This window comes from Mus caroli, chromosome 1, assembly GCF_900094665.2.
Source record: "Mus caroli chromosome 1, CAROLI_EIJ_v1.1, whole genome shotgun sequence".
Taxonomy (NCBI): Eukaryota; Metazoa; Chordata; class Mammalia; order Rodentia; family Muridae; genus Mus; species Mus caroli.
The window spans coordinates 93,877,957-93,889,066 of NC_034570.1; the positions used below are offsets into that span (position 1 = coordinate 93,877,957).

General features: G+C 38.4%; 1 long non-coding RNA gene across 1 annotated transcript in view; it reads left to right on the plus strand.

Moving 5' to 3' along the window:
* The first annotated feature begins 1,584 nt into the window (after positions 1-1,584).
* LOC110289433 overlaps positions 1,585-11,110 on the plus strand; it is a 12,269-nt gene continuing 2,743 nt past the window's right edge. The window contains exons 1-2 of the long non-coding RNA XR_002377349.1: positions 1,585-1,661; positions 2,047-2,219. This is a non-coding gene — a long non-coding RNA (uncharacterized LOC110289433). The remainder of the gene's footprint in view (positions 1,662-2,046; positions 2,220-11,110) is intronic.

Here is an 11,110-nt window from a genome sequence, read left to right on the forward strand (position 1 = left end):
ATATGGCAGAAACCCCATGGACTGCCCATGAGGTGATTGGAAAGATTTTTCTGTAAAATGCCTGCCCTTTTTGTCTCAGCACCAAGAGTCTTTCCCAGGTTGGAGTCTGCTCTTGGACTCACTATTCTCTTAATTGCCTTAGCAAACATGGAGATTTTAACTTTCTTGAGTGAATTATTTCAAAATACTTCTTCTCCAGTATTAGGAGAAAAAGGTACAGTTGTAGAACAGGTGCAGTTGGGAAGGTGGCCATGATGTTAAGGTAAAGGATATGTGCAGAAAAGGAAGCAGTGAAATGGAAGGGGGTGCTATTGATGCGGTTACCAAGAAAGTCAATACTCAAATATACTTGGTGCTAGGGATGGAACCCCAGGCCTCCTTCATACCAGCCAAACCCTACCAACAGAGCCTCAGACACAACTAATTATTACTTTTTTTCTTCTGTGATCTTACTGGCTAGTGCTTCCTTTGGCAGGGTTGCAATGTTTCTGCTGTTGTGGAAGTGTGATGAGGGTGTGGAACTAACATTGGACACTTCTTCCAAAGGAGCCATAGTCTAGAGATAAATGTAAAAGAAATTATGCACAGAAGGAATAGGCATTTGATTATTCAATAAAAGTAAAATTATTAAGAATATTAAGAAATAACTATTTGAGACATGACAAAGTATTAAGACTTGAAATAAAAATGTTTATGGAAAGAACTTATAACTGGTTGTAGTAATCTTAGCTTTCTGAAAATTGCAGTTGGAAGGAGGATCACAAGGTCCAGGTTAACCTGATTTTAATGCTACATACAGAGAACCTGTCTTGCAACATAAAAAACACATTCCAAATTACATTCTTATATGTTAAGTTTAGAAATGAAGTCACATAAAACATAGAGACAAAGACAACATATTCCAGAAGGACTTTTTAGCCACCCTCTAAACTTTTGATAATCTGCCAGGTGCCAACTTCCTTACTATTTTCCTGAGCCAGAGCAGCAGCAAGATGAAAATAAGCAGCTGGTTGGCACTTAAAATATAGGTTGAAAATTAAATGATAGCAGAGAGCTTGCCAATTACAAACAAGTCCTCTAATTTTGGAGATGTGACAAATTTTCATGAGAACTAAAAAGCTAAAGAAAGATGAAGGACAAATTGAAGCACAGTGCAAAAGTTAAATCTAGTTAAATTTTCTGATCAACTGCATCCAGGGCACCTGTTTGCTCATTTCACAGACAATTAAATGTCCACAGCCCAGTTGAACATTTTCAGCTATTGCAAATGCTCTAAATCTATGATGTTTAAATTTGCATTGTTTTCAGACAAACCAGGATATAGGTATCTATCATAAAAACCCTTAGGAACTGACAGCAAATCACAATAGCTGGTGGCATTGCTAGAATGTTAACTGATATTTAGCTTTCTAGTTCTATCATGTAATTATGATAAATAGCAGTGGACAGGAACAGGGATGTAGTTAGGAGCCTATGCTGCTATTCAAATTATGCAGGTTCAGTTCCTAATCCCTGCCCGGCAACTCATAACTTTTTTTTTTTTTTTTTTTTTACCCAAGTTACAGTTGATGTGATGCCCTCATCTGGCATCTCTGTGGGCACTGCATAATTTGCCTTGCGTCTATCTATACAGTCAAAACAAGTTGACAGGTAAAATAAAGGTAAGTGAGTCTTTAAAAATAGAAATGAAAGAGTAGGGGTTTCATAGAAAGGAAGCTGAGATGAATCTTCAGATGTAATTTGTTAGGAGAGTTACATCACAACCTGAAAGAGAAAGCACATTTGCTGACCTGAAAAGGAGGCTTTGTTAGAGGAATAGCCATTGCGTATAGATGGAATGTCTCCCTTATTTTTAAGGATATTGGGAAATAAAGAACATTCTGACCAGTAGAACCCTGAAAGGGCTTTGTGGAATCCTGAAAGAAGAGGTGGAGGCTTCTTGGTACCCTAGTTCCCTCCCAGACCCCAAAACCAAGTGAGTTTCTTATTCCTTTAAGTTTGCAGAAGAGGCAGGATAATCCTTCATTCTCCATTTGCAAATCTCAGGGTACAAAGTACAGTTATACCTCAAGGTATTCTCACAGCTGCACGGGAGAGGAAGAGCTACACTGTCATAACATTCTGGACTGTCCACTCTGCCATGGATAGGTGCAGGACACATGGCTTGATGTAAGGAAGAGGAAGCATGTACAGCTGCTATCTCACAGTAAAAAGCACTGGTAACTTTTGTGGTAACTGTTTTATGTTTCCCTTCCTCTGTGTACCTTCCCATCTACCTTTCTTTTTCTCTTGCTGCTTATTGACTATCTGAGTCCACTTCAGGATTCTCAGAAGAACCCAGTTACTATTGTTTCCAGATTTAGATGTGCTTTGTCATATCCTGAAGAACTTCAAAACGAGTTCACATTTGAGTGCCATCCATCTTTTTCTGTGGTACAGCCTAGGCATACATATATTTAATGCCTATGACTGTCAGTGTTGCTTATCCACATTACAAAATTTAGAGCCATTTAAGAGACCACTTTCTATCTTTACCTGTGAGGAACTATCTAGATTGGCTTATCTTATAAGAATGTCTGTGAAGGCTTCTCTTGATTAAGATGGTTAAGGTTGAAAAACTCACTTTGAGTGTGGAAAGCACCATTCTTTAAACCTGGGTTCCAGACTGAAGGAAAAAGTCAGGAAATTTATCACTAGCATTCTTCAGATCTCGTCTTTTTGACAGAGGCTGCCATAAAATCAACCACTCAGAATCCTGTTACTGAGATTTCTTTGTCATACTGGACTGCAATCTGTAGTGTGATCCAGAACAATCCTTTATCTCTCTTTGCTTTGTCAGAATATGCAAGCACAACAGGAAACATAGTGTCAAGTGGTGATTCCATATTGTGTCTTAGTTGAAGACCACTTGTTCTAGAATATTTCTCAGTGTTGGATTGTTTACTGATAAAACAGGTGCAGTTAGAACATAGAAAACCTAGCTGGGAACACAATACATAAGGGTTTAGTTGGTGAGCTGAGAAAAATAGGTTGTGGAGCATTGGTGGTTCATGTTGCCTGTGCTCTGTCCAATAGAAGCCATATGGAACACAGTTGAATCCTCTTCCTTTTTCAAAAGTAAAGGGTATAGATTGCATCTTTATGTGCAACCTGCCAATTTTTAATTTTGGGCAACAAATTCATTTTTATAAAAAGTACTGCATAAGCTTAAGAAAACATGTCTATTCTCTTGATTCAGTCAAGGAAGTTGACAGTTTGGGGGTTTTCTCTCAGAAGAAATCCTCTATTTTACATTTTTAACTTTTTGGGTTTATGATGTACATACATCCATTCCTATATGTTAATGTGACACAGACATTGCTGAACAGGGATTTGGCCCTCATTGTTGAATTTGAGACAGTATCTCAAGTTTCTTGTATTGTCTACAATAGGCTAGGTAGTCCATGGAATTCTGTGGATTCTTTTCTTTCCACATCCTTGCAACCCACTGTAGAATTCAGCCATTACTGATGGTCAGCACTAAAACCTGCTTTATGTGAGTCTTATAACTATGTTTTTCACAAATATGTGACATGTGCAAAGACCCCCTGAGCCATTCCCCTAGCCCAGTACACAATATTTTCATTTAGCTTCATAGATGTTCTTTTTCCAGAAACTTCCTTGCCTCTTTGTTCTCATGGGGATGTGACCTTACTGTTCCTCAGTTGCTTATAGGGTGTTGGAGGACCGTCATCTTCTGTGTTCATTGCCTAATACTTAGTGAAAATATGAGGCAGGTACCCCACATTAGATTTCACCTCAAGAATGAGTGTTAGTTTATTATCATCATATAATAAACATACACACAAAATTTTAGAGTGCTCATGAATTCATGATAAGCTAATAAGCAATCATTTCACTTCCAAGTGAGAGGGGTGAGCATAGAATTAGCTTCTCTTAGTAGATTACATGTTAGAGAGTAAAAAAACCATGTCAAACAGCAAAGTAAAATGGGATGATATGTATTCCCACACAAGCATTGTCACAGTACTAATGAGCCAGCTTTTCTGATGCAGTTGACACTAGCTTGATCAGATGACTTAATAAGTCAGAGGAAATTTCTACTGGAAGGACATTATTTAGTCTCTAAATATAAGTGAAGAAGTGGGTCAGTTGACACTAACTGAAGCTATTTATGTTCACTTGAAGAAAATCAACTGTAATTTGGAAATAAACTTTGAAAAAGTTAGTCTCCTTATTTAACATGAAATTTAGAAGTCACTTTAATTTGAAGTTGATGATTCTCTCTCTTACACACACACACACACACACACACACACAGACAGGCAGGCAGAAGGCACGTTACTTGCCACTCTTCAGGCAATGCCTAGTGTTAGTTTTGACATATGTTCTTTTAATAAACTGTAACTTAAAAAGTACTCTAGGTTGGCAAGGGAGCTTCAGAGATCTCTGTCCTCACATACCCAGTACTGGCATTACAAGTGCATGCAACCAAGCTTGGCAAGCTAACATTTTACAAGCCGTCTGCCAAATCCATGTTTTAACTGGGGAAATACTCTGTTATTTGGTATTTCATGAGGCCATTTGCTGGTCCATGATCCTAGCTATTCTTTCACAGTCCATCTAACTCTGGCTGTTATTCTCCTGTTGACCTACCACACATTCCCATTTTATATTTAAAATCAAATAGTTATAGGACTTGACAGCAAGGCAAAGACAAGCTGAAGGAAGTGATCAGACAACTGGGATTTTATGTTATCTTGGGCAGGTCATATGCATTTGTCTAGCAAGTATCTTTGGTATAGCATGTAGCACTTCTCCATATAACTCTGTTGATAAGAAAGGCAGCAGGTATGCATTATTTATTTATTTATTGAGTATTTTTGCATCAATATTCATAAGAGAAATTAGTCTGAAATTCTTTATATTTCTTGGGTCTTCTTGTGGTTTAGGTATCAGAGTAATTGTGGCTTCATAGAATGAGTTGGGTAGAGTACCTTCAGTTTCTATTTTGTGGAATTATTTGTGAAGAACTGGGATCAGATCTTCTTTGAAGGTCGGATCGAACTCTGTACTAAACCCATCTGGTACTGAGCTTTTTTTGGTTGGGAGACTATTAAGGACTGATTCTATTTCTTTAGGGGATATAGGACTTTTTAGATCACTAATCTGCTCTTGATTTAACTTTGGTACCTGGTATTTGTCTGGAAACTTGTCCATTTCATCCAGGTCCTCCAGTTTTGTTGAGTATAGCCTTTGTAGAAGGATCTGATGGTGTTTTGGATTTCTTCGGGATCTGTCGTTATGTCTCCCTTTTCATTTCTGATTTTGTTAATTAGGATGTTTTCCCTGTGCCCTCTAGTGAGTCTGGCTAAGGATTTATCTATTTTGTTGATTTTCTCAAAGAACCAGCTCTTCGTTTTGGTTGATTCTTTGAATAGTTCTTCTTGTTTCCACTTGGCTGATTTCGCACCTGAGTTTGATTATTTCCAGCAGTCTACTCCTCTTGGGTGAATTTTCTTTCTTTTGCTCTAGAGCTTTTAGGTGTGTTGTCAAGCTGCTAATGTGTGCTCTCTCTAGTTTCTTTTTGGAGGCACTCAGAGCTATGAGTTTTCCTCTTAGAAATGCTTTCATTATGTTCCATAAGTTTGGGTATGTTGTGGCTTCATTTTCATTAAGCTTCAAAATGTCCTTAATTTCTTTCTTTATTCCTTCCTTGACCAAGGTATCATTGAGAAGAGTGTTGCTCAGTTTCCAAGTGAATGTTGGCTTTCTATTATTTATTTTGTTTTTGAAGATNAGCCTTAGTCAATGGTGATCTGATAGGATGCATGGGACAATTTCAATATTTTTGTATCTGTTGAGGCTTGTTTTGTGTCCAATTATGTGGTCAATTATGGAGAAGGTACCATGAGGTGCTTAGAAGAAGGTATATTCTTTTGCTTTAGGATAAAATGTTCTGTAGATATCTGTTAGATCCTTTTGTTTCATAACTTCTATTTGTTTCACTGTGTCCCTGTTTAGTTTCTGTTTCCATGATCTGTCCATTGGGAAAAGTGGTGTGTTGAAGTCCCCCACTATTATTGTGTGAGGTGCAATGTGTGCTTTGAGCTTTAATAAGTTTCTTCAATGAATGTGGCTGCCCTTGTATTTGGAGCATAGATATTCAGAATTGAGTGTTCCTCTTGGAAGATTTTACCTTTGGTGAGGATGAAGTGCTCCTCCTTGTCTTTTTTGATGACCTTGGGTTGGAAGTCTATTTTATTAGATATTAGAATGGCTATTCCAGCTTGTTTCTTCAGACCATTTGCTTGGAAAATTGTTTTCAAGACTTTTATTCTGAGGTAGTGTCTTTTTCCCTGAAATGAGTTACCTGTAAGCAGCAAAATGTTGGGTCATTTTTGTGTAGCCAGTCTGTTAGTCTATGTCTTTTTATTGGGGAGTTGAGTCCATTGATATTAAGAGATATTAAGGAAAAGTAATGGTTGCTCCCTATTATTTTTGTTGTTAAATTTGGCATTCTGTTCTTGTGGCTATCTTCTTTTAGGTTTGTTGGGGGATTACCTTCTTGCTTTTTCTAGGATGTGGTTTCCGTCCTGTATTGTTTTTTCTTTTTTTTTTTTTCTGTTATTATCCTTTGAAGGGCTGGATTCATGGAAAGATAATGTGTGAATTTGGTTTTGTCCTGGAATACTTTTGTTTCTCCATCTAAGGTAATTGAAAGTTTGGCTGGGTATAGTATCCTGGGTTGGCATTTGTGTTCTCATAGTGTCTGTGTAACATCTGCCCAAGCTCTTCTTGCTTTCATAGTCTCTGGTGAAAAATCTGGTGTAATTCTGATAGGCCTGCCTTTATATGTTACTTGACCCTTTTCCCTTACTGCTTTTAATATTCTATCTTTCTTTAGTGCATTTGTTGTTCTGATTATTATGTGTTGGGAGGAATTTCTTTTCTGGTCCAGTCTATTTGGCATTCTGTAGGCTTCTTGTATGTTCATGGGCATCACTTTCTTTAGGTTTGGGAAGTTTTCTTCTATAATTTTGTTGAAGATATTTGCTGGCCCTTTGAGTTGAAAATCTTCATTCTCATCTACTATTATCCATAAGTTTGGTCTTCTCATTGTGTCCTGGATGTTTTGAGTTAGGATCTTTTTGGATTTTGTATTTTCTTTGATTTTTGTGCCAATGTTCTCTATGGAATCTTCTGCACCTGAGATTCTCTCTTCCATCTCCTGTATTCTGTTGCTGATGCTCGCTTCTATGGTTGCAGATTTCTTTCCTATGGTTTCTATCTCCAGCGTTGCCTCACATTGGGTTTTCTTTATTGTGTCTACTTTCCTTTTTAGGCCTTGGATTGTGTTATTCATTTCCATCACCTGTTTGGTCATGTTTTCCTGTAATTCTTTAAGGGATTTTTGTGCTTCCTCTTTAAGATCTTCTGCCTGTTTAGCAGTGTTCTCCTGTATTTCTTTGAGTGAGTTATTAAAGTCCTTCTTAATGTCCTCTACTATCATCATGAGATATGCTTTTAAATCCGGGTCTAGCTTTTAGGGTGTATTGGGGCACCCTGGACTGGGCAGGTGGGAGTGCTGGGTTCTGGTGATGGTCTTGGTTTCTGTTAGTAAGTTTCTTATGTTTACCTTTTGACATCTGGTAACCTTTGGAGTTAGTTGATTCAGTTGTCTCTGGTTAGAGCTTGTTTCTCAGGTGATTCTGTTAGCCTCTATCAGCAGACCTGGGAGACTAGCTCTCTCCTCTGAGTTTCCATGATCAGAGCACTCTCTGCAGGCAAGCTCTCCTCTTACAGTGAAGGTGCACAGATATCTGGAGTTCGTACCTCCCTCCTGGCCGAAGATGAAGGCCGAAAACAGGACCTTTCCCCTAAGCTATTAGCTTCTGTATTCCACACTCTCACCTGTGCAGAATACTCTTGGCAGAGTTCCGGAACCAAGATGTCTTCTGCTGATGTTCAGGCAAAGTGCTCCTGGGCCGAGCAGTCACCTATCCTCTGGCTGGGAAAGTGACCGGATGTCTGGGGCCCAAAAAGGCGGCTCTAGAACAGGATTCTTGAGACAGAGTGTTAGGGTTTGAATGTAAATGGCTCCACATAAGGCTTGTGATTGAATACATGGCCCACAGATAGGGCTGTTTGTTGGGTAAGTTTGAAGAACCCTGAGGAAGTTAAATGTTGCTAGATGAAGTAAGAAGGAAATGGGAATTGAGATTATACAACCTATTTCTACTTTCTATATACCCTCTTCTTTCTTTCTTCTTTTTTATTAGATATTTTCTTTATTTCCATTTTATATGTTATCCCTTTTCCTGGTTTCCCCTCTGAAAATTCCCTATCCCTCCCCCCTTCCCCTGCTCACTAACCCACCCACTCCCACTTCCTGGTCCTCCTGTTACCATAAACTGGTGCATTTAGCCCTCACAGGACCAAGGGCCTATTGTACCATTGATGACCAGCAAGGCCATCCTCTATAACATATGCAGCTGTAGCCATGGAGCCCTCCAAGATTACTCTTTGGTTGGTGGTTTAGTCCCTGGCAGCTCGGGGGTACAGTTGGTTGATATTGTTGTTCCTCCTATGGGGCTTCAAACCCCTTTGGCACCTTGTGTCCATTATCTAGTTGATCCTTTGGGGACCCTATATTTGGTCCAATCATTGGCTGAGAGCATCTACCTCTGTATTTGTCAGGCATTGGTAGAACCTCTCAGAAGACAGCTACCTATCAGGCTCCTGTCAGCAAATACTTGTTGGCATCCAAAATAGTGTCTAGGTTTGGTGACTGTATATGGGATGGATTCCCAGGCACAGCAGTCTCTGGATGACCTTTCCTTCAGCCTCTGCTTCACACTTAGTGTCTATAACTCCTCCCATGAATATTTTGTTTCCCCTTATAAGAAGGACCCAAGTATTCAGACTTTGGTCTTCCTTGTTCCTTAGCTTCATGTGGTTTCTGAATTGTGTCTTGGGTATTCCAAACTACTAGGCTAATATCCATTTATCAGTGATTGCATATAATGTGTGTTGTGTGTGTGTGTGTGTGTGTGTGTGTGTGTGTGAGATTGGGTTACCTTACTCAGGATGATATGTTCTAGTTCTATCCATTTGCATAAGAATTTCATAAATTCATTGTATTTAATAGCTTAGTAACACTCTATTGTGTAAATGTATCACATTTTCTATATCCATTCTTCTGTTGAGGAACATCTGAATTCTTTCCAGCTTCTGGCTATGCAAAATAAGGATGCTATGAAGATAGTGGAGCATGTTCCTTATTATACATTGGCACATCTTATGGGTATATGCCCAGAAGTGGTTTTGCTGGGTCCTCAGGCAGTAGGATATCCAGTTTTCTGAGGAAGCCACAAACTGACTTCTGGATAGGTTGTAACAGCTTGCAGTTCCACCAGCAATGAGTGTTCCTCTTTTTCCACATCCTTACCATCATCTGCTGTCACCTGAGGTTTTGATCTTAGCCATTCTTACTGGTGTGAGGTAGACCTTCAGGGTTGTTGCACTTCCCTGATGACTAAGGCTGTTGAACATTTTTTTCAGGTGCTTCTCAGCCCTTTGGTATTCCTCAGTTGAGAATTTTTTGATTTGCTTTGTACCCCATTTTTAAATAGGATTATTTGATTCTCTAGATTCTAACTACTTGAGTTCATTTTATATTTTGGACATTAGCCCTGTATCAGATGTAGGGTTAGTAAAGATCTTTCCCCAATCTGTTTGTTGCCATTTTCTCCTATTGACAGTGTCCTTTGTCTTACAGAAGCTTTGCAATTTTATGAGGTCCCATTTGTCAATTCTTGATCATAGGGCATAAGCTATTGGTGTTCTGTTCAGGAAAATTTCCCCCATGCCCATGTGTTTGAAGCTCTTCACCACTTTCTTTTCTACTTGTTTAGTGTATCTGTTTTTATGTGGAGGTCCTTGATCCACTTTGTGTAAGGATATTAGAATCGATCAAATTGCATTCTTCTACATGCTAACCACCAGTTGAGCCAGCACCATTTCTTAAAAATGGTGTCTTTTTTCAACTGAATGGTTTGAGCGCCTTTGTCAAAGATCAAGTGACTATAGGTGTGTGAGGTCATTTCTGGGTTTTCAATTCTATTCCACTGATCTACCTGCCTGTCACTATAACAATACCATGCATATTTTCTTACAACTGCTCTGTAGTACAGCTTGAGGTCAGAAATGGTGATTCCACAAGAAGTTCTTTTATTGTTGAGAATAGTTTTCACTATCCTAGAATTTTTGTTATTCCAAATGAATTTGCAAATTTATTTCTAAGTCAATGAATAATTGAGTTGGAATTTTGATTGGGATTGCATTGAATCTTTAGATTGCGTTCAACAACATGGCCATTTTTCACTATATTAATCCTGCCAATCCATGAGCATGAGTTATCTTTCCATCTTCTGAGATCTTCTTTGCTTTCTTTCTTTAGAGACTTGAAGTTCTTGTCCCACAAATGTTGCACTTGTTTAGTTAGAGTCACACCAAGATATTTTATATAATTTGTGACTACTGTGAAGAATGTCATTTCCCTAATTTCTTTCTCAGCCTGTATATTCTTTGAGTAGAGGAAGGCCAATGGTTTGTTTGAGGTAACTTTATATCCAGATACTTCCATGAAGTTGTTTATCAGGTTTAGGAGTTATCTGGTAGAAGTTTTGGGGGTCAAAGTATACTGTCATATCAACTGCAAATAGTGATGTTTTACTCCTTCCTTTCCAATTTGTATGCCTTTACATCCTTTTGTTGTCTAATTGCTCTACCTAGAACTTTGAGTATTATATTGAATAGATAGGGAGAGAGAGGGCAGCCTTGTCTAGGCCCTGATTTTAGTGGGATTGATTCAAGTTTCTCTCCAATTAGTTAATGTTGGCTTCTGGTTTGATGGATATTGTTTTACTATGTTTAGTTATCAGCCTTGAATTCCTGATCTTTCCATTACTTTTTTTTTTTTTTTTTTTTTTTTTTTTTTTTTTTCGAGACATGGTTTTTCTGTGTAGCCCTGGCTGTCCTGGCACTCCATTACTTTTATCATGAAGGGGTGTTGGATTTTTTTAATGCTCTTTCAGCATTTAGTTAC